The sequence below is a fragment of the Anomaloglossus baeobatrachus genome, unplaced genomic scaffold, assembly GCF_048569485.1.
Source record: "Anomaloglossus baeobatrachus isolate aAnoBae1 unplaced genomic scaffold, aAnoBae1.hap1 Scaffold_49, whole genome shotgun sequence".
In the NCBI taxonomy this organism is placed as follows: Eukaryota; Metazoa; Chordata; class Amphibia; order Anura; family Aromobatidae; genus Anomaloglossus; species Anomaloglossus baeobatrachus.
In genome coordinates, this window is record NW_027444249.1 from 66,793 (window position 1) to 90,709 (window position 23,917).

A 23,917-nucleotide genomic window follows, 5' to 3' on the forward strand; every position below is an offset into this window, starting at 1 on the left:
TAACTGTAAAGGTTAAATATTCCTGTTAAAACATAGTCTACAACGTTCCCTGAGTCACATGAGGTGTCTGCAAAATTTTGTGTTTGTAAATATGACGGTGCGGATTCCTTTAGCAGACATACACACATACATATGTGACGCCCTGACACTGCAGATAGTCACACATAGGCCCCCGCATAACAACTTCCCTCACCTAAGTCACACAAAGCCAACCAGAAAACCCTAGTCACCTCCCCTAGGGAAAGACAGGCACACCAGTGGGCAGGACCAGACGGAAGGAAACGCCCACCTAGGGGTCTGGAGACCCCGGGGCAGGAAAAAGGAGTCAGTTGTTTTTAAGGAGAGTTGTGGAGTGAGGAGTAAGGAGTGGAGTCCAGGCCTCTGCTTTAGACCTGAGGCTGAACTGACAGGTTAGTTAACCCCGCTTAACTAACTTAAGACAACAAATGGGCTGCAATGCTGAGAACCTGCTTACCTACGTAACTGATGAGGGAGGATGTCGCAAATCCATGGGAAGATGTTCAAGCTCTCCTGCAGTTCTTGGTGGTCCGTACAGTCTGACCACTTCGAATTCTGAAAGGCACTCTTACCCTTTCTACCCTGGAACGAAGCTTACGCAAATAAACATGCTTGACCCTGGAATTGTTGACTCCGGTCTTCCTTTCATACCCCACACCTCCATTCCCATTTCTTATTTAAAAGTAATTACACAGACACAAATTTATCTTTGGATAATTTTGGCCATAGCAGCCATTTTATTAACAAGAATACATAACCAATTAAATTTGCAATGTGGTAAGGTCCTTGAAGCTACCAAAACCCTGGTGATTCCCATAACCGAGCAATAAAAAACCTCAACTTGCTCCCAGCCGTTACCCACACTGGCTCAGGAGCACCAAATTATAAGGGTTAATCCTCCGTCAACCCCAACCACACCCCCAGGGGCCCCGACATACCCCGTCGGGGTTCCCCCCCAAAATCACCAGGGGACCATCAATTCTGCCAATGAGGGGATCCATACCCGGATGAATCCCCGAACCAATTTTAAACCAACTTCAAGGACCCACCAATAAACAACACCACAACGAAGGCACCTTGAAACCCTTCAAGTGCCTGAGACCCCCCGCAAGCAAAGGGCCCTCTCAATACCTCCCTGCAAGCCAAGAGCCCATAAGTCAGTTCCCACCGCATTAAGGTGTACCCCGTCAGCCAACCAAAATTCCTCTTCCGTCCTTTCCAACTCAACATGCCGTATTGCTATACCCCCGTTCCGACTAACAAACTTCGAGATCGCCCTATTAACCTTCGCCCGCGCCTTGTTCAACCTGTCAACTGACCGCGCTTTCTGCCAACTCTTTCTCGCTACTATCTCTGACCAGACTATCGTTAGACCTGGAAACGACGCCCATAACCGTAACAAATCATGTTTGATGTCCTTTATCAAGATTCGAAAAGGACGCCCACCCAAATCATTCCCCCCGGCATGCAACACTAAGATGTCAGGAGGTCTGTCCAACCGGGCGTATCTATGCACCTCCTGCACCCTAACCCCCGAACACCGAGCCATCGCACGAGAGCCAGGTCCTTCTCAAAACCTAGCTGTCTCCAGTTCCATCTCGCGTCCGCTCGTCGGGCTCCCCAATACACATAAGAGTGGCCAAGGATCCAGACCAGGGAAGGAAGGGGGGGTGCTTCTGCAATACAAAATGTACAGACGACACCATTTTATTGCCTCACCAAACCAAATTGACAAAAAACACACACTCTCACCCCCCCCATTGCTACCCTAATACCCTAATACCCCCCCCTTTTCCCCTCAATTGCCAACAACCACCTGGGGACGTACATACGACTTAAAGCGCTGCGACTTCCACCTACCAATCTGCTTAACTGTCTCCTCCGGTAGGCCGCATATAGAGGCCTCCGTCGCTGCCCCAATCCGAAAGACTTCGGATCTAACCCCAACGACTTCAAACATGCCCTAAAAACACTCACAAATTGGTATCTCGATAAAAAGATATATGTAATAAGGGGCCATCCACCTTCGGACGGATCTGTTGAAAATTCCCGAGACACTTGAACGGGCACATATCAGATGCCACAACCATCCCCAAACGGACTAGTCTACCCACACCTCTCTGATCAGTTTTCGATTTCCTAATCCAAAATTCAACTCCGTTTTCCACTGACATAATGTCACCCCAATCCAAGCCCCCGGGGAACGCCTTACTGGGCGATACCAACTCCCCAACCCGCAGGGCTCCAAAAAACGCCAAAGAAAAGGCTAACTTAAACAAACTCACCTCAAACGGAGATAGACAAACCCCCCACAACGCCCTACCCAGCCGGGTAGGGACCCAGCCCAGCCCAGCTGGGACCCAGTTTGAGCGAGGAACGGAACAAGTCCTTCCCACACCAAGGTTTGCAGGCCCTACCTCAGTCAGGGTTTCACCCACACTCTACAGCTCCGGAATGTCATGCTCTTCAGCCTCCTCCTCCTCCTGCGCATCCTCATCCACTTTACCCTCCACACCAGTCCCAAGCTGGAAGCACTGCAGCACTGCCTCGGCGAAGCGGCAACAGGCTGTGCTGCAGCTAATCTGCATAGGTGACAAACCCCACAATGCAGAAGAGGTGTGGACAGCTCTAAAACAGCATGCAGATCACTGGCTCACACCTCTGAACCTAAAGCCAGGAAAGGTTGTGTGTGACAATGGCCGGAACCTGGTGGCGGCTTTGAGGCGAGGCCAGCTGACACATGTTCCATGCGTGGCCCATGTGCTCAACCTCGTGGTTCAGCGGTTTCTAAACTCATACCCAGAGCTGTCTGATCTGCTGGTAAAAGTTCGCCGCCTGTCTGCACATTTTCGAAAGTCACCTACTGCTTCAGCCGGCCTTGCCGGCTTTCAGCGTCATTTGCATCTTCCGGCTCACAGACTGGTGTGTGATGTCCCCACGCATTGGAATTCAACTCTGCACATGTTGATCAGGATATGTGAGCAGAAGAGGGCAGTTGTTGAGTACCTGCATCACCTAAGCCATCGGGAAATGGGTCAAACTCCACACATAACACCTGAGGAGTGGAGATGGATGTCCGACCTATGTACCATCCTCCAAAACTTTGAGGACTCCACCAAGATGGTGAGCGGCGATGACGCCATTATTAGCGTCACCATACCGCTTCTCTGCCTTCTAAAACGGTCTCTGCTCAAAACCAAACATGATGCATTGCAGGCGGAACACGATGAGTTGGAGCAAGAAACAGTAGTGGGTGTGGGTGATAACACACAGCCCAGCCTCGTCTCATCACAACGTGCAGTGGAGGACTATGACGAGGAGGAAGATGAAGACATGGAGCAACTCTCCGACCAAATTGAGGATATGACATGCATACCAGTCATATGCTCAGTTCAGCGTGGCTGGCCAGAGGACAGGGTAGATGAGGAGGAGGAGGAGGAGAAGGAGGAGGACAGCATGTTCAGTCATCGTGTTGGTCGGGATATTGAAGTGATGGCTGTTAAGAGTCTGGCGCACATGGATGACTTTATGGTAAGCTGCCTGTCTCGTGACCCTCGCGTTGAGAACATCTTGGCCGACAATCATTACTGGTTGGTAACACTGTTAGACCCACGCTACAAGGAGAACTTTATGTCTCTTATTCCCGAGGCGGAGAGGTCAGCCAAAATGCAGCAGTTCTGGAAGGCCATAGTCACGGAAGTAGGCAAAGCATTCCCTTCACAAAACGCTAGCGTCATAATTGTAACACTATTAGTTAAAAGAAAGGGATAAACTGTAAAAAAAACAAAATAAGGCATAACTTTTTTTTAACATCAATTTTTTTTTTTTAGATTTAACCAAAGAATGTGCACATTTGTTATAATAAACAAGTGAAAAATGTTGAAAATCAGTCATCCAAAGGTGTGTGAAAAAAAAATATATATATGGTACCAATAAAAATGTCACTTTGTCCTGCAAAGAATGCAGCCCCCCACATTATTTTTTTCCTCTGTGCGGCCCATACACCCAGCCGAGTTTGAGACCCCCTGCCTTACACTATATAGATATCATGTTCATTCCCCATCTATCTTGCTCAGGAGAGCATCTCCCTCCCCCGGCACCAAGAGCAGCTCATACTGAATTGTTACAATGACTACATTGACACCCCCATACTTTGCACTGACGAGGGGCAAGCACCCCGAAACACCGTGTCTGCAAATTGGGATTCTGATCTGGCTTATATATCCTGAGTCATATTGCAATGGATTGTTGAAAATCCACTTGTGACTTTTAGGATCGCTACTTCCAATAGGTGGCGCTGTGCTAGAGTTTGTCTCCTTTACTGGAGAGACAATTTGTACATTGACTAGTAACACTGCACACAGAAATGCACCTTAATATTCCACTGTTAACCCTTTCCTCCCAGCAGTAACACACAACTCCTCACCTTGATATCATGGTGATTTATGGTCAGAATGACTTCAATGCGATCAGTGATTTCTATTCTAGCTCTGCTCACATAGATTTTATATCCACACTCAACTATAGGCCGTTCTTCATATTTTGGGGGTTTTTAGTCAGATATACTAGTTTGTGCCTGTATAGTATTGGTGTAGATGGGAGTGTAGGGCATGGGTTACATGGCACTGTGGTGGGATACTGATGGGAGGTATTGGTGCTGTGTTTGAGGCTTCTACTGGGTATTTTCCTACAAATACTGGAACAGCTCACTGCTTAGAATGATCCTTCCCAGCTCTATAATATATTATATATACCCCACAATGCAGGCTCACACACACATTTGTCTCAAGTGTGTTGTAGGGACACAGATACAGTCTTGGTCATGTGACTAAAGGCTACTTTACACACTGCGATATCGGTCCTGATATCGCTAGTGTGGGTACCCGCCCCCATCTGTTGCGCGACACGGGCAAATTGCTGCCCATGCTGCACAACACCGAACAGAACCAGTCACACATACTTACCTGCCCGGCGACGTCGCTGTGACCGGCGAACCGCCTCCTTTCTAAGGGGGCGGTTCGTGCGGCGTCACAGCAACGTCACTGAGCGACCGCCCAATAGCAGTGGAGGGGCGGAGATGAGTGGCCGGAACATCCCGCCCACCTCCTTCCTTCCTCATAGCGGCTTTGAGGCAGGTAAGGAGAGGTTCCTCGTTTCTGCGGTGTCACACGGAGCAATGTGTGCTGCCGCAGGAGCGACGAACTACATCGTTACTGCTGCAGTAACGATAATCGAGAATGGAGACCCATGTCACCGATGAGCGATTTTGCACGTTTTTGCAACGATGCAAAATCGCTCATCGGTGTCACACGCAGCAACATCGCTAATGCGGCCGGATGTGCGTCACAAATTCCGTGACCCCAACGACTCCGAATTAGCGATGTCGCAGCGTGTAAAGCCCCCTTTAGTGGGAGTGGTGTACAGGGTCTTAGCAGTAAAGAGTATTCCATATTTCTGCCAGATACCCACAGAGATATTGAAATCTGAAAAAAGAGACTTCTGCTCATTGAAGGTAAGAACTGCTCACATAGCGTTCAACTCCACAGCAAACGTGTGCTCTAGCACTGGCATCTCAGCAGGGATATTCCCCTACTACACATGTGTGTCTGGGTCGCTGTGACAATTTACAGGACATAACTCAGGGCACCTAGACAGAAGGCAGAGGGACTACTTTCTATTTCTGGTGTAGATCTTAGTACAATATATATATATATACTATTACATGTGACACATGTACCTTGTATTACCATTATTCGCTGTATATGAACCCCTTTTCTCCAGGCATTATTTGTCTATAGCATTTTTCACGAACCTGAGGCAACTGAGAACCCTTCAGTGAAGGAATTTCACTAACCCTCACAATACCAACCAGGGGCCTCCCTGCAGTAACTCAGGTAGTTGTACCCATTCTCTTTCCGCATTCTATGTGTTCTTCTTCTTTCTTCTTTTTTTTCTTTTTTCTTCTTTTTATTTCTATCATGTAGTTCAGGGGTTTATAGATATATGTCCTGCATCTCATATTTCCTTTAGTGGTGCTTCTTACCCATTCTCATATCATTTACCCTAGTATTTCATGATCCTGAGGCGACTGAGAACCCTTTAATAAAGGAATCCTTTTTCACTTGAATTGTCAAGTGATACTTACCAGTGACTATCACGTAATGTTACAGGTAGTTGCATTTTCTTCCTCTTCTTTCTCTCCTTTCTTCTTTGTCACACGGTCCATTGTGTTATAGCCCACGTGTCATGATAACACTTGTACCATCTTTTCATTTAGATTCCACCTACAATTATTTACCGATTCCAGTTCTGAAATAGGCTTTCATCATCTACTCACTAGAATTCTCAAGTGCATAAGGTACTGAGACATATACATGTTCACACCATTATAAAGAACAAAGTATAAACATTGAGGTTTTTCTCACACCCATGTTCCTGTGTTCTTTGATATGATATGTGTTCATTTCCTTCACTATATAGGATTGCAAGTTTTCCATTTGTACCTTAATGGCAATGACGCTATACAATTGAACACATATCATCCTGTTATCCATATAGGTGTGTATTTACCTGCTTGACTATTTTTGGTTGTTTGATCCAGAATGTTTCTCCAGATAGGTCATGTGGAAATTTTCTTTCCTCAGTACAAATGTTTTCACTATGGCTTTGGAAAAATTTTTTGTATGTGCATCATGGTTATTTGACCCATTGTACTCTCAAGTAGCAATATATTGTACTGTTATGTTGTACTATGTACTAATTACGTGTTTATATGGTTTTGTAACCCTTTATGATCTTAGATAACTTTATCCTTGATAAAGACCTAAAAACAAGGTCGAAACGTTGGATGAATTATCCTTTTGCACAAATAAAGAATTTTCAGCATTCCAAGAGTTCTTTTCTTACGTTATTGATCACTATAGTGTGCCAGAGCTATTTCTATTGAATTGACTGTTATTTTTTCTGAGCACCTGCTATATACACAGTGAGCCAGACATATTCAAGTTTCATTCAGAAGGCAGAGGGAAGCCTTAGCAGCTGAGCCTATATCTTGGCTTGTGAGCATTAGAACAGGCCGGCGATTACAGGGTAACATGAAAAATGTCCAGCTTGCATTATGACTAGAACATGACAATATCCTTTTAAGTACTAACCTATGATGCGTTCCTAAGCAGTTGATGTTATATGTTCTACATTTCATTTTCTGCATACTTTACAAGTAGTAGAATTTGCTTTGATATAGGCAACTGGATTTTCACAATGAAAAGGCAAAGGATAACGCCCGAAAAAGACGCCATACATTATGTCAGTGCCATCACTGACAAACCTGGATTGACCATGAAATACATCAATCCCCTTAAAGGTGAGTTAAAACAAGTTTTAACTAAATTGCCTTAATATTGTCATGCATTAGAATGACTGTCTTAGGTAATGATAAATATTTTCTACAGGAAGAGGAGTGTTTGCTGAAACTGAAATCGAAAAAGGGAGTTTTGTTGCAGAATATCGAGGCGAGCTCACGTATGCACTTACGATGGTAGACAACTACTCGAGATTTATGGTTGTGGTACAAGTCAAAGATCTAATGGCCCATACTGCAGCGAAGGTCTTCCAAGCACACTTATGCAGACCTCATGGCTACTCAGAGAGAGTCCTCACAGATCAAGGCACTGCCTTTGAAGCGGAAATCTTCAAGGACTTCTGCAGCTTTTACCGATGCAGGAAGATGCGCACTACACCCTACCATGCTCAAACCAATGGTTATCAACCTGCTCAGGACTTTACCCCATATTCCAGATGTGGCCTTACAAGTGATTTATAGAGGGTTAACAATACGTTGGGATCACCGGATCTAATCTCCCTTTTTATACACCCTAAAATCTTGTTTGCTTTAGAATAAACAATAACATCATAAAGGTATAGCAGTACCGTTTCAAAGTTTCGGTGTCCCAAGCAGCATTCCATCAGCCTCTGGAAGGTTCCTGGCAAATTGCACAGCTCGAAGGGCATGCTTTTGAACTCGCAGAGACCCATCGGGGTGGCAAAGGCGGTCTTCTCCCGGTCTGCCTCAGCAACGGACACTTGCCAATAGCGACTAGTGAGATCAAGGGTAGAAAAATAATTTGCAGTTCTCAATGCAGCTAGCTATTCCTCAATACAGGGGAGTGGTGCTGTCCTTCTTCTTTAACAGGACCAACGGAGCTGCCCAGAGGCTACAACTGTCACGGATAACCCCAGCCTCCTTCATGTTGCTCAACATGTCCTTGGTACACTGGTAATGTGCAGGTAGTTTTGGCTTATATCTCTCTTTGATGGGTGGGTGTGCACTTGTGGGGATGTAGTGTTTGACCCCTTTTATTCTTCAAAAGTCTAGCGGATGTTTGCTGAAGACTTGCTCGTATTCTTGCACTAGCCTGTAGACCCCCTTCTTGTGATGTGAAGGTGTGGAGTCAGTGCCTACGTGTAATTCCTTACACCACTCCTCTGGCTGACTTGGTGAGCTGTCACTGAATGGGTGGGCTGAAGCAATGGTGGATGCTGCTGTTTGGATAGCATGTGTATCTACTGAGAACAGCTTATCAATGGTGGCAAATCGGAGCAGCTTAATCTCTTGCTCTCCGCAGTTCAACACTCTCATGGGCACTCTTCCCTTCCATATTAATGAATAAAACTATGATGTAAATAGCATATAGATACCCCACAAATGCAGATAAAAGTAGGTTATGGGAAAAGGGGGAAGAGAGAAACAGGAAAATAGTGGAATAAAGTATACCTTCCAGGTGGGAGAGGAAGTGGCAGCACAGCCAGTGGAGGTGAAGCAAGGGGAGCCTGCAACTAAAGAGTTGAGAGCGTTATCACATGGTGACTGAGCCTGATTGTAACGGGAGCATAGAGGTGCCGATCCTGTCTTACCTGCGTTGGTGTAGAAGTGGGTGTCCTGTGGTGGAGTCAGCTGTGTGCAGTGGTGGCCGTGGGTTCTTTTATGTGCGACCGTAGTAATAGCTGCGCCCACTTCCTGTATGGGAGTGGAATGCAGTGAGGCTAATGGAACGCACGCCTGCGCATTTGTGTTTAACGTCGCGCATGTGCAGAACGGAGAAAAGGCTGCGCTCACTTCCTAATGAAAGGGAGTGAGACGCAGCTGGGAAGGGAAGGGAAAAGATTAGGGTTTGGGGATGATGAAAGGGCTTTCTACGGGCAAGGATGGCAAAGGGTGGCAGTGACGGAAAGTCAGGCAGCCTGTCCTGTCCTGTCCTGTCCGTCCGTCTTTTTGTATCATGAATTGGAAAGACTGCAAGGGGGAGGGGAGGTGCTTGGAGGAGGAGGAGTTATTCAGATTAATTGCAGTGGGCGGCGGCTGCAAAAAGCATCATTCTTCTTGTTTTTGCTCTGCAAAACAGCCTTTTCAAGGGTTGGCTTGGGTGACAAAATGTCTTCTGTAGGCGTGGGTTTGTCTCCCTCTCCCTAAGATGTGTCCGGTATAGGCCAGGGTGCCACTCAAGGCCGTAACCAATTCGGGTTATAGCTTCTCAGCCTTTTGGCTAAGATCAAGTGTAGTTTCGGAGGACGCTACCTTGGTCGGTACTGGAAGGTGCCTGGGATTGCACGTCTGCCGGCCTTGAGGATGTGTGTGCGCCTTCTGGTGACACATAGCCCTCTTGTGCCTGGACGGTTCCCAGGCAACGGGAGGCGATCACCTTTGTTATTTTGAAGTCCTACTGATAAACAGAAAAAAAAAAAAATTAAATCTGTTCTTATCAGTTTAATATCTGATACGTCCCCTCTCTGGGGACCATATATTAAATGGATTTTTAGAACAAGGAGATGGAAAAAATCTTGCTCTGTCCACTCCACGCATTGACCTGGTATTGCAGTACCTCCAGGACCGGTGCACCCCTTCTTAACCCAGTTTCCAAAAGCAGAACTCAATTCACCTGATTCAAATGAGCCCCATTAGTGAATTGAAAGAAAGCAAAAACTTTATATGCACCTCAATTTGGCCAATTCACTTTTCACACTTTCACCCTTTTTTTTATCTTTCACACCTTTTACTTGCTTTATTGATGCAAAAGCTGTGCCAAATAGCAAACTCATCTCCACTCAACTTGACCAACTCTGCTATGTCCCGTGCAGTATCTTATTCTCAGTCTTATCTAGATCATTTGCAATTGAATAGAATAGATCCCTTTTGGACACATTGGATTCAGCTGCTGCAGTGACTGCAGGTGTTAGAAGATGCAGACTTGGCATCAGGTGCTGTCTATCAGATTCCACTCCAATTAAAGCTTCCATTGTTTTTCGGTGTTTTCTTTGAGCAATGATGATGTCTTTAGTGATCTGTTGGCTCCCTCTCCTGGAGGAAGAGTTTGCTTGCTCTTGGACTTTCAAAAAGAGAGGTCATGATAGACATTTAGCTTCTGAGCCCAATTGGGGACAGTCATGGGTGATGAATGTTTTGCAACCTGCTGCGAAGCCTGATACCGCAATATAAGGAACGTCAAATACTAAGAATGGGCGGCCTATGAAAGAATTAGTACTTTCATTAAGCATACTTAAACGGCTAATTGGGAATAGACAAACTGTAAAAAGCCCTCTGAGAAAGCCCCTCTCTAACCTTTGTTAGTAAGCTTTTCTGTAGTCTGCCTGTTGATGTATTTTCCGTTTGAACAGTGCACAACATGAAGAGACGGAACACTGGCTTGTCACAATGTCCCCCGCTGACATCACGATAGCGCTGCTGCCTAGAAAGCCAGCTGCGCAGCAGAAGTTGCTCTTTGGGTGGGATGGTGGGCTAATGTATCTATTCCTGCTTGGTGTGAGTTTGACATGATCTAGAGCAACGAGTTCCAGCGGCTAGCGGTTGATTATTGGCTGTAATGGGGCTTTCTGGCTGGTGCCAGCCTTTCTTCTTAGCACACAGGAACCACAATCCCTACACCATGCTTCGATGGATTCTCTCATCCCAGCCCAGTAAAACTACATATTTCACACAGTTATAAGCAGCCCATGGGCATTCACCTGGATTAAAACCCATAACAGCTCATAGACCAAACAATCAATCTACCACTGGACCAAAGACAGGAAGCTAAATCCACTGCCTGCGGTAACTAACTTAATCCTATAGTCTACTCACACAACAAACCCAAGAGAAAGGAAAAAAACATGGCTTCGATTATCCATCCAATGAAAACGCATAACCATTGTGAGCCATTGGACAATGCAATTGCACACATGGTGACATGGTGCACGGCCCAATGAATCAAGTCTGTACTTCATATTCACGGTTTAAGCCCTTGGGTTCTAATGTGTCCAGAGTACATATCCAGAAAGATTCCCTTTCTTTGTGCTAAGCACAAGTCAACAATACGTTGTAAGCAGATTCTATTACCAGTCCCACACCATTTTGTGACGCATAATCGCACAGTGGCCCAATTAAGATTCCAAGTCATCGAACATGTCCCAGCCATACGCAGAGGAGGCGATAGAATTAGGAAGCTCAAAGAAAGGGAATCTTTCTGGATATATACTCTGGGCACGTTGGAACCCAAGGGCTTAAACCATGAATATGAAGAACCGACTTGATTCATTGGGCCGTGCACATTTTTTCTAACGCCCGGTTCTTTTTCGTGTTCACACTATATATGGCTCCAGTATGTATGGAGTTCCATTCTTCCTTGTTTTTTATTTGTCATGTTTGTCTGATTACCTTGTCTAACAGTTTTTTCTCCCCTTTCTTTACCTTCCAGGTTCCCATAGTCACGTGAAATATCCCTGTTGCACTTGATTACGGCTCACTATTCACTATAGGATGTCTTATATCTAACATCACACTCTCACCCATCAGCACTCTATAGGTTTGTATAAGGTATGCGCTTACACATCCGGTCCTCCATAGGTATTTCCACTTATGTAGCACTATCCCTATGATCACTCATAACTCATACCCTTGTAGTCAATTACAGCCTCCTCTCTCCCCTCTCCCCTTCTCCCTTTCCATCTATAATTTTGCCAGTACAATATTAGTTTACATTAGGCACACACTCACATATTCCTTTCCTTAGTGACTTATTGTAATTCACATTCGCATACAATTCTCTATGCCTGCCCCATTACTACATTCATACCTACTTGACCCTATCCTGATACCCCTTGTCTCACCTTGTTGGTCCCTACACCTGTTATCATCTCCTTTCCTGTGTCTGTCTTGTCACACAACACATTTTAGCATATCCCTTGTGCTCCTTATTACCTGTCCTGCCTATTAGAATTATGTCCATTATGTCCATGCATGGCCCAATGAATCAAGTCTGTACTTCATATTCATGGTTTAAGCCTTTGGGTTCCAATGTGCCCAGAGTATATATCCAGAAAGATTCCCTTTCTTTGAGCTTCCTAATTCTATTGCCTCCTCTACGTATGGCTTGGACATGTTCGATGACTTGGAATCTTAATTGGATCACTGTGTGATTATGCGTCACAAAATGGTGTGGGACTGGTAATAGAATCTGCTTACAATGTATTGTTGACTTGTGTTTAGCTCAAAGAAAGAGAATCTTTCTGGATATGTACTCTGGGCACATTAGAACCCAAGGGCTTAAACCGTGAATATGAAGTAAAGACTTGATTCATTGGGCCGTGCACCATGTCACCATGTGTCCAATTGCATTGTCCAATGGCTCACAATGGTTATGCGTTTTCATTGGATGGATAATCGAAGCCATGTTTTTTTCCTTTCTGTTGGGTTTGTTGTGTGAGTAGCCTATAGGATTAAGTTGGTTACCGCAGGCAGTGGATTTAACTTCCTGTCTTTGGTCCAGTGGTAGATGGATTGTCTGGTCTATGAGCTGTTATTGGTTTGAATGCAGGTGAATGCCCATGGGCTGCTTATGACTGTGTAAAATATGTAGTTTTACTGGGCTGGGATGAGAGAATCCATTGAAGCATGGTGTAGGGATTGTGGTTCCTGTGTGCTAAGAAGAGAGGCTGGCACCAGCCAGAAAGCCCCATTGCAGCCAATAATCACTTAATAACTTTTTCAACTTGTCATCATATGGGAGGCCTTCCATTCCTTGTAGTAGTCTAGTTGCCCACCTTTGAACTGACTCTAACTTCTGAATGTCCTTTTTAAAATGTGGAGCCCAAAACTGGTTCCCATATTCCAGATGTAGCCTTACAAGTGATTTATAGAGGTTGATCATCTTTACTTATCATTTAAAACTTTCAAACTGGTACACTCAACACATAAAGCCCCCCCCTTTTAAAGAGTAGTTTCCCTGTACCTAAGTGGGGGTCTACCTAGGTTGGAGCGAGTGGACCTTCGGGGTCCGGTGTCAGTGGTGACAGGCAGTGGGGCAGAGGGAACAGTCAGTTCCTCCTCCCTGCTATCATGTGGGGCAGGCGGAGGCGTAGGGGAGCTGGGTACAGGTACATCCCTGGGCACTGGCTCGCGGTTAACTGTTTCCATCATTTCTTCATCCACGGGTTGTGGGAACAGTATCACTGGAAGGATCACCGCACCGTTCTGTGTAGGCCAGTCTGCTGGAAAATCACCCATCATGGTGTGGATTACCTCTTTTTCCTTCTCCACTGGACTGGGAACTGGAGCCTCATCCGCTACTCTCAATGCTGGTGGGCACTTCTTCAGGTGGTCTCGGGAAACCGTGGCCAAAGTCCCCCCCTGGTCACGGCTGATCTGGTAGGCCTTCCCATTCTCCCATCCTGTGGGCTGGACTACATACGGGGTTTTTTCCCATTGATCATCCAGCTTGTGGGCCCTTCTTTTCCGCTTCAGCACTACATCCCCAGGTTGGAAGGAACCGTCAGGCGCCTTCTTGTTGAAGCACTGCTCCTGTTGTCCCCGACTCCGGCACAAGTTCTTTTCAACATACTCCTGGACCTGTCGGTACTGTGTCCTCCGCCGAGTGTCCCATTCAGCTGTCGACAGGAGTGCTTCTGAAGCTTCCAAGCCCATTTCCAGATCCACTGGTAGCCGGCCGGGACGAGCTCTCATCAGGTATGCTGGAGTGCATTTCGTAGAGCTGGAAGGGATGTTGTTGTACATATCGACCAGGTCAGGTAGCTTCTCCAGCCACAGGTTCCGCTCTTCCAGTGGTAACGTCTTGAGGAGGCCCAGGACCAAGTGGTTCATCTTTTCACAAATGCCATTGGTTTGGGCGTGGTAAGGCGTGGTCCGGATTTTCTTGCAGCCGTACAACTGGCAGAATTCCTGGAATACCTCTGCTTCAAAGGCCGGACCCTGGTCGGTAAGCACCCTCTCCGGGTACCAATGCGGTCAACAGAAATAAGCCTGGAAAGCCTTAGCAGCGGTGCGGCCGGTTAAGTCCTTAACTGGGACAACCACCAGGAACCTCGAGTAGTGGTCTACGATGGTCAGAGCGTAGGTGTACCCACTTCGGCTGGGGGTGAGCTTTACATGGTCAAGGGCAACCAGCTCCAGCGGTTGGTGTGTAATGATCGGGTGTAGGGGTGCCTTCTGGCTGGCCTCGTCCTTCCTTCTCAATGCGCAAGGGCCACATTCTCGGCACCAGGCCTCCACAGATTCCCGCATTCCACTCCAATAGAACCGCTCTCTTAACAACATCTCTAGCTTCTTCCACCCGAAGTGCACTGCACCATCATGGTATGCTTGCAGGACGGTGGGCACTTTAGCCTGGGGAATCACCAGCTGGCGGATCTTCTCGTGAGTCTTTGGATTAATCAGCTCGCGATACAACTTCCCCTGGTGTAGGTATAGCCGGGTCCGTTCTTGCCACAGACGTTGGGCTTCGGCAGGGGCAGCAGGGTCTATCCCAGCAGAACCCTGTTCCACTAGAGTCTTGACCAGGCGGACAGCAGGTGCCTGGTCCTGAGCTTCCTGCCAGTCCTGTCGGGGCAGCGGATCCAGGTTCACCCGTTGTTGGTAGACGTGCACCTTCTCAGTGAATGGCCGGTGAAATGCAGGCAACTCGATCTCTTCGAGGTCATCATCCTCTGGCCCCTCTTCCGACAGGTGGGGCATCCGGGAGAGTGCATTGGCATTGACGTTGGTACGGCCGGCCCGGTACTTGATGGTGAAATCGTAGTTGGCTAACCTGGTCACCCACCGCTGCTCCAACGCGCCCAGCTTGGCCGTATCTAGATGGGTCAGCAGGTTATTGTCTGTGTACGCGGTGAACTTGGCTGCTGCCAGGTAATGGCGGAAACGCTCGGTGATAGCCCACACCAGTGCCAAGAGCTCAAGCTTGAAGGAGATGTAGTTCTCAGGGTTCCTCTCAGTCGGTCGGAGTTTTCGGCTAGCATAAGCTATTACCTTTTCCCTTCTGTCTTGGACCTGGGATAGAACAGCCCCCAAGCCCACATTGCTGGCGTCGGTGTAGAGGATGAATGGGCGGCTGTAGTCAGGGTACGCTAGGATTTCCTCTCCGGTCAGGGCTGTTCTCAGCTGGCGGAAGGATTCCTCATGCTTTTCTTCCCACACCAATGGGGCTACTAGGGATCTACCACCCTTGGTCTGTCCTACGAGGAGGTCTTGCATGGGGGCAGCCATCTTTGTGTACCCCTTAATGAAGCGACGGTAATATCCCACCAGGCCCAGAAACTGCCTCACTTCCCTCACTGTGGTCGGTCTCGGCCAGTCTTGGATGGCGGTGATCTTCTCGGGGTTGGGGGCGACACCTTCCGCACCAACCACATGTCCTAGGTACTGCACTCTGGGTTTCAGCAGATGACACTTTGAGGGCTTCAACTTCATCCCATACTTGGCAAGGGACGCGAACACCTCGGCTAGGTGCTCCAGGTGGGCTTCATACGTCTGTGAGTACACAATCACATCATCCAAGTACAGCAAAACGGTCCCATAGGCAGTCTTCTCTCGGTCTTCCGGTGCCACGGCCACCTGCCAGTACCCGCTGGTGAGGTCAAGGGTGGAGAAGTAGTTAGCGGTTCTCAGCGAGGCCAGGGACTCTTTGATGCGGGGCAGAGGGTAAGCATCCTTATGCGTTATCTGGTTAATCTTCCGGTAATCCACACACATCCGCATGGTGCCATCCTTCTTCTTAACCAGCACCAACGGAGCGGCCCAGGGACTACAGCTGTCCCTAATAACCTCTGCCTCCTTCATGTTCCTCAACATGTCTTTGGCGCATTGGTAGTGCGCAGGGGGAATAGGCCTGTATCTCTCTTTAATAGGGGAGTGTGTACCGGTAGGGATGTGGTGTTGAACCCCTTTAATCTGCCCAAAATCTAGAGGGTGCTTGCTAAAAACCCGCTCATACTCCTGTACCACCCGGTATACCCCTTCCTTGTGGTGTATGGGGGTATCATCAGTGCCGACATGTAGCTCTCGATACCACTCGCCTAACTCCCCCAGGGATGAGTGGGAACCGGCAGCAGGCGGTGTGACCGGGGGAACGGCTTCATGGATCGTGTGGGGATCTAGAGTGAACAATTTGGCAAGGGTAGCGTACCGGGTGGTGCATGAATGCACACATATTGGTTTTATAATCTTATTGTATTACTTTATATTCTTATTTCACTTGTGCATATCTCCACCATAATCCTGGCTAAGAAATATAGCTTTTTTTGGGGTACACAGGTAGTAAGGTCTTCTTTCTATTTCTTTAGGGGTGATATAGCCTGGTGGAACTCTAGACCTCTAACATTATATATGCACCCTTTTTCTTTATGGTTCTTGGACACCTTATAACATTCTTCCATACATATATATCTTTCTCATAAATTATAAATAATTAGGCATTTTTATATATTTTATTTACATTTTCATAAATAACTTTTTACAAAGCATGGGGGACATTCTCACATACATATAATTTTCATGTACGCATTCTGAAAATTTACGCATAAACCGTACACACTCCTTTTTGTAACAATTTCTATAACTCATTCGCTGAACTCTCATCCCGGATATTCATTCTTACACCGAATTTCCTGTTATAACACAACATTCATGATTTTTATTCAATTTATTTTTATTTTTTAGGTTTATTAGTAGTGATGAGCGAGTACTAAAAAGCTCGGGTGCTCGAAGCTCGGGCCGAGCCTCCCAAGATACTCGTGTACTCGGCCCGAGCACCGAGCCCAATGTTATCCTATGGGAGACCCGAGTATTTTTGTGAAATGACCACCGGCAGCATGTAGAAACCCTAAAAATGGCACAAAAGTCTCCGAAGAGTGCTCAAATGACATGGCAACAGCATGGGGAAGACCCCTTGAAGCATTTATCACTCAAAAGTCACAGCTGTGAATAATTTTGTCCACGTTTTACGCCATTTTTACGGACTCACCAGAAAACCTTCCAAAATGACACCAAAATGATTTTTCATAGCGGAAATGTTAAGGGCACATACCCAATAGTGAGATAGAGCTAATGTATGTTACTTTTTGAGATCAATACATGAAAGATTTTACGTAAAACATTGTGTGGCACTCCGATGTCCCTGAGAAGAGACGTGCATAAAGGCCTCTGAGTCTAATGTGCCCATTTTGAGGAACTGAGTCTTTGTAGTATTTTCCTTTGCCAGGGCAGTCCAAAATTGTGAGGTTCACCAATGCCCCTGCATACAGACGTGCATGATGGCCTGTAAACCTGAAGTGCCCATTGTAAGGAAGTGGGTCTATTGTAGTATAGCCCTTAGGCAGGGCAGCCAAAAATTGGGAGGCTCCACGTTGTCCCTGGATAGAGACGTGCATGAGGGCCTCAAAACATTAAGTGTCCAGTGTCAGGAAGTGGGTGTATTATAGTATAGCCCTTAGGCAGGGCAGCCAAAAATTGGGAGGCTCCACGTTGTCCCTGGATAGAGACGTGCATGAGGGCCTGTAAACCTGAAGTGCCCATTGGAAGGAAGTGGGTCTTTTGTAGTATAGCCCTTTGGCAGGGCAGCCAAAAATTGGGAGGCTCCACGTTGTCCCTGGATAGAGACGTGCATGAGGGCCTGTAAACCTGAAGTGCCCATTGGAAGGAAGTGGGTCTTTTGTAGTATAGCCCTTTGGCAGGGCAGCCAAAAATTGGGAGGCTCCACGTTGTCCCTGGATAGAGACATGCATGAGGGCCTCAAAACATTAAGTGTCCATTGTCAGGAAGTGGGTGTATTATAGTATAGCCCTTAGGCAGGGCAGCCAAAAATTGGGAGGCTCCACGTTGTCCCTGGATAGAGACGTGCATGAGGGCCTGTAAACCTGAAGTGCCCATTGGAAGGAAGTGGGTCTTTTGTAGTATAGCCCTTTGGCAGGGCAGCCAAAAATTGGGAGGCTCCACGTTGTCCCTGGATAGAGACGTGCATGAGGGCCTCAAAACATTAAGTGTCCATTGTCAGGAAGTGGGTGTATTATAGTATAGCCCTTTGGCAGGGCAGCCAAAAATTGGGAGGCTCCACGTTGTCCCTGGATAGAGACGTGCATGAGGGCCTCAAAACATTAAGTGTCCATTGTCAGGAAGTGGGTGTATTATAGTATAGCCCTTAGGCAGGGCAGCCAAAAATTGGGAGGCTCCACGTTGTCCCTGGATAGAGACGTGCATGAGGGCCTCAAAACATTAAGTGTCCATTGTCAGGAAGTGGGTCTTTTGTAGTATAGCCCTTTGGCAGGGCAGCCAAAAATTGGGAGGCTCCACGTTGTCCCTGGATAGAGACGTGCATGAGGGCCTCAAAACATTAAGTGTCCATTGTCAGGAAGTGGGTGTATTATAGTATAGCCCTTAGGCAGGGCAGCCAAAAATTGGGAGGCTCCACGTTGTCCCTGGATAGAGACGTGCATGAGGGCCTCAAAACATTAAGTGTCCATTGTCAGGAAGTGGGTCTTTTGTAGTATAGCCCTTTGGCAGGGCAGCCAAAAATTGGGAGGCTCCACGTTGTCCCTGGATAGAGACGTGCATGAGGGCCTCAAAACATTAAGTGTCCATTGTCAGGAAGTGGGTGTATTATAGTATAGCCCTTTGGCAGGGCAGCCAAAAATTGGGAGGCTCCACGTTGTCCCTGCATAGAGACGTGCATGAGGGCCTCAAAACATTGTTCCCATTGCAAAGGAGCGGGTCTCCTGTCGTTGTAATGTCCATTCTGCAAAGAATGGGCGAAAAAATTTACCACTGGGGGTATACCTGAAACAAAGGCCTAACTCTTGTAACGGTCATCATGGTGGCGCATGAGGAGAAGGAGGAGCAGTCCAGCGATTATCCAAAGTCCAGAAGTGTGTACCCATGGGTGACTGGAGGTACATGGCAAATTCCCGTTACAAACTTTAAATTCCGCTCTCATTTGCTGGTGGTGTGGTGAAGTCTGGCCCAATCCAACCCTTGTTCATCTTGATCAGAGTCAGCCTGTCAGCATTTTCAGTTGACAGGCGGGTGCGTTTATCTGTAATGATTCCACCTGCGGCACTAAAAACATGCTCTGACAAAACGCTAGCGGCAGGGCAGGCCAGGACTTCCAAGGCGTAGAGAGCCAATTCATGCCACGTGTCCACCTTGGATACCCAATAATTGTAAGGCACAGAGGAATGTCGGAGTACAGTTGTTCGATCTGCAAGGTACTCCTTGAGCATCTGGGCAAACTTAGGATTTCTTGTGGCACTACCCCGCACCTCAGGGGCTGTGGTACGTGAGGGGCTGAGAAAACTGTCCCACATCTTAAAGACTGTTCCCCTACCTCTGGCGGATTGGACTTGTGCCTCTCTCGGCTGTACGCCTTGGTTGTCCACTGATTCCTGACCTATGCCGCTAGCGTTTTGTGAGGGGAATGCTTTGCCTACTTCCGTGACTATGGCCTTCCGGAACTGCTGCATTTTGGTTGACCTCTCCGCCTCGGGAATAAGAGACATAAAGTTCTCCTTGTAGCGTGGGTCTAACAGTGTTACCAACCAGTAATGATTGTCGGCCAAGATGTTCTTAACGCGAGGGTCACGAGACAGGCAGCTTACCATAAAGTCAGCCATGTGCGCCAGACTCTTAACAGCCAGGACTTCAGTAGCCTGACCAACACGTTGACTGAACATGCTGTCCTCCTCCTCCTCCTCCTCCTCCTCCTCATCTACCCTGTCCTCTGGCCAGCCACGCTGAACCGAGGATATGACTGGTGTGCATGTCATATCCTCAATTTGGCCGGAGATTTGCTCCATGTCTTCATCCTCCTCCTCGTCATAGTCCTCCACTGCACGTTGTGATGAGACGAGGCTGGGCTGTGTGTTATCACCCACACCCACTACTGTTTCTTGCTGCAACTCATCGCGCTCCGCCTGCAATGCATCATGTTTGGTTTTGAGCAGAGACCGTTTTAGAAGGCAGAGTAGCGGTATGGTGACGCTAATAATGGCGTCATCTTATACCTTTATGATGTTATTGTTTATTCTAAAGCAAACAAGATTTTAGGGTGTATAAAAAGGGAGATTAGATCCGGTGATCCCAACGTATTGTTAACCCTCTATAAATCACTTGTAAGGCCACATCTGGAATATGGGGTAAAGTCCTGAGCAGGTTGATAACCATTGGTTTGAGCATGGTAGGGTGTAGTGCGCATCTTCCTGCATCCGCCATAACCTTCCCTTAGGATATACTGTGCCCTTATCAGATTGGTTGTACAAGGTTGCTTCTCTTATTGGATGGATTTCAAGCTGCATGGATAATGTTCATTTAAATGATGTGGATAGAAAGACTGAAGATATCTACATGTAGTCTGAAATCCATCATGAATCAATACTATTTTACACAGTCATAAGCAGCCCATGGGCATTCACCTGCATTCAAACCAATAACAGCTCATAGACCAGACAATCCATCTACCACTGGACCAAAGACAGGAAGTTAAATCCACTGCCTGCGGTAACCAACTTAATCCTATAGGCTACTCACACAACAAACCCAACAGAAAGGAAAAAAACATGGCTTCGATTATCCATCCAATGAAAACGCATAACCATTGTGAGCCATTGGACAATGCAATTGGACACTTGGTGACATGGTGCACGGCCCAATGAATCAAGTCTTTACTTCATATTCACGGTTTAAGCCCTTGGGTTCTAATGTGCCCAGAGTACATATCCAGAAAGATTCTCTTTCTTTGAGCTAAACACAAGTCAACAATACATTGTAAGCAGATTCTTTTACCAGTCCCACACCATTTTGTGACGCATAATCACACAGTGATCCAATTAACATTCCAAGTCATCGAACATGTCCAAGCCATACGCAGAGGAGGCAATAGAATTAGGAAGCTCAAAGAAAGGGAATCTTTCTGGATATATACTCTGGGCACATTGGAACCCAAAGGCTTAAACCATGAATATGAAGTACAGACTTGATTCATTGGGCCATGCATGGACATAATGGACATAATTCTAATAGGCAGGACAGGTAATAAGGAGCACAAGTTATATGCTAAAATGTGTTGTGTGACAAGACAGACACAGGAAAGGACATGATAACAGGTGTAGGGACCAACAAGGTGAGACAAGGGGTATCAGGATAGGGTCAAGTAGGTATGAATGTAGTAATGGGGCAGGCATAGAGAATTGTATGTGAATGTGAATTACAATAAATCACTAAGGAAAGGAATATGTGAGTGTGTGCCTAATGTAAACTAATATTGTACTGGCAAAATTATAGATGGAAAGGGAGAAGGGGAGGGGGGGAGAGAGGAGGCTGTAATTGACTACAAGGGTATGAGTTATGAGTGATCATAGGGATAGTGTTACATAAGTGGAAATACCTATGGAGGACCGGATGTGTAAGCGCATACCTTATACAAACCTATAGAGTGCTGATGGGTGAGAGTGTGATGTTAGATATAAGACATCCTATAGTGAATAGTGAGCCGTAATCAAGTGCAACAGGGATATTTCACGTGACTATGGGAACCTGGAAGGTAAAGAAAGGGGAGAAAAAACTGTTAGACAAGGTAATCAGACATAATGTAACCAGTTGATCAGACATGATCACCTGGTTTGAGACCCCCTGCCTTACACTATATAGATATCATGTTCATTCCCCATCTATCTTGCTCAGGAGAGCATCTCCCTCCCCCGGCACCAAGAGCAGCTCATACTGAATTGTTACATTGACTAGTAACACTGCACACAGAAATGCACCTTAATATTCCACTGTTAACCCTTTCCTCCCAGCAGTAACACACAACTCCTCACCTTGATATCATGGTGATTTATGGTCAGAATGACTTCAATGCGATCAGTGATTTCTATTCTAGCTCTGCTCACATAGATTTTATATCCACACTCAACTATAGGCCGTTCTTCATATTTTGGGGGCTTTTAGTCAGATATACTAGTTTGTGCCTGTATAGTATTGGTGTAGATGGGAGTGTAGGGCATGGGTTACATGGCACTGTGGTGGAATACTGATGGGAGGTATTGGTGCTGTGTTTGATGCTTCTACTGGGTATTTTCCTACAAATACTGGAACAGCTCACTGCTTAGAATGATCCTTCCCAGCTCTATAATATATTATATATACCCCACAATGCAGGCTCACACACACATTTGTCTCAAGTGTGTTGTAGGGACACAGATACAGTCTTGGTCATGTGACTAAAGGCTACTTTACACACTGCGATATCGGTCCCGATATCGCTAGTGTGGGTACCCGCCCCCATCTGTTGCGCGACACGGGCAAATCGCTGCCCATGCCGCACAACACCGACCAGACCCGTCACACATACTTACCTGCCCGGCGACGTCGCTGTGTCCGGCGAACCGCCTCCTTTCTAAGGGGGCGGTCCGTGCGGCGTCACAGCGACGTCACTGAGCGACCGCCCAATAGCAGCGGAGGGGCGGAGATGAGTGGCCGGAACATCCCGCCCACCTCCTTCCTTCCTCATAGCGGCTGGGAGGCAGGTAAGGAGAGGTTCCTCGTTTCTGCGGTGTCACACGGAGCGATGTGTGCTACCGCAGGAGCGACGAACTACATCGTTACTGCTGCAGTAACGATAATCGAGAATGGAGACCCATGTCACCGATGAGCGATTTTGCACGTTTTTGCAACGATGCAAAATCGCTCATCGGTATCACACGCAGCAACATCGCTAATGCGGCCGGATGTGCGTCACAAATTCCGTGACCCCAACGACTCCGCATTAGCGATGTCGCAGCGTGTAAAGCCCCCTTTAGTGGGAGTGGTGTACAGGGTCTTAGCAGTAAAGAGTATTCCATATTTCTGCCAGATACCCACAGAGATATTGAAATCTGAAAAAAGAGACTTCTGCTCATTGAAGGTAAGAACTGCTCACATAGCGTTCAACTCCACAGCAAACGAGTGCTCTAGCACTGGCATCTCAGCAGGGATATTCCCCTACTACACATGTGTGTCTAGGTCACTGTGACAGTTTACAGGACATAACTCAGGGCACCTAGACAGAAGGCAGAGGGACTACTTTCTATTTCTGGTGTAGAGCTTAGTACAATATATATATATTTATACTATTACATGGGACACATGTACCTTGTATTACCATTATTCGCTGTATATGAACCCCTTTTCTCCGGGCATTATTTGTCTATAGCATTTTTCACGAACCTGAGGCAACTGAGAACCCTTCAGTGAAGGAATTCCACTAACCCTCACAATACCTACCAGGGGCCTCCCTGCAGTAACTCAGGTAGTTGTACCCATTCTCTTTCCGCATTCTATGTGTTCTTCTTCTTTCTTCTTTTTTTTCTTTTTTCTTCTTTTTATTTCTATCATGTAATTCAGGGGTTTATAGATATATGTCCTGCATCTCATATTTCCTTTAGTGGTGCTTCTTACCCATTCTCATATCATTTACCCTAGTATTTCATGATCCTGAGGCGACTGAGAACCCTTTAATAAAGGAATCATTTTTCACCTGAATTGTCAAGTGATACTTACCAGTGACTATCACGTAATGTTACAGGTAGTTCC

The 23,917-nt window shown here is 46.7% G+C and overlaps 1 pseudogene; it reads left to right on the forward strand.

Annotated features, from left to right (window-relative positions):
- The first annotated feature begins 9,711 nt into the window (after positions 1–9,711).
- LOC142281957 (U2 spliceosomal RNA) lies at positions 9,712–9,918 on the forward strand (annotated as a pseudogene).
- The last annotated feature ends 13,999 nt before the right edge of the window (positions 9,919–23,917 follow it).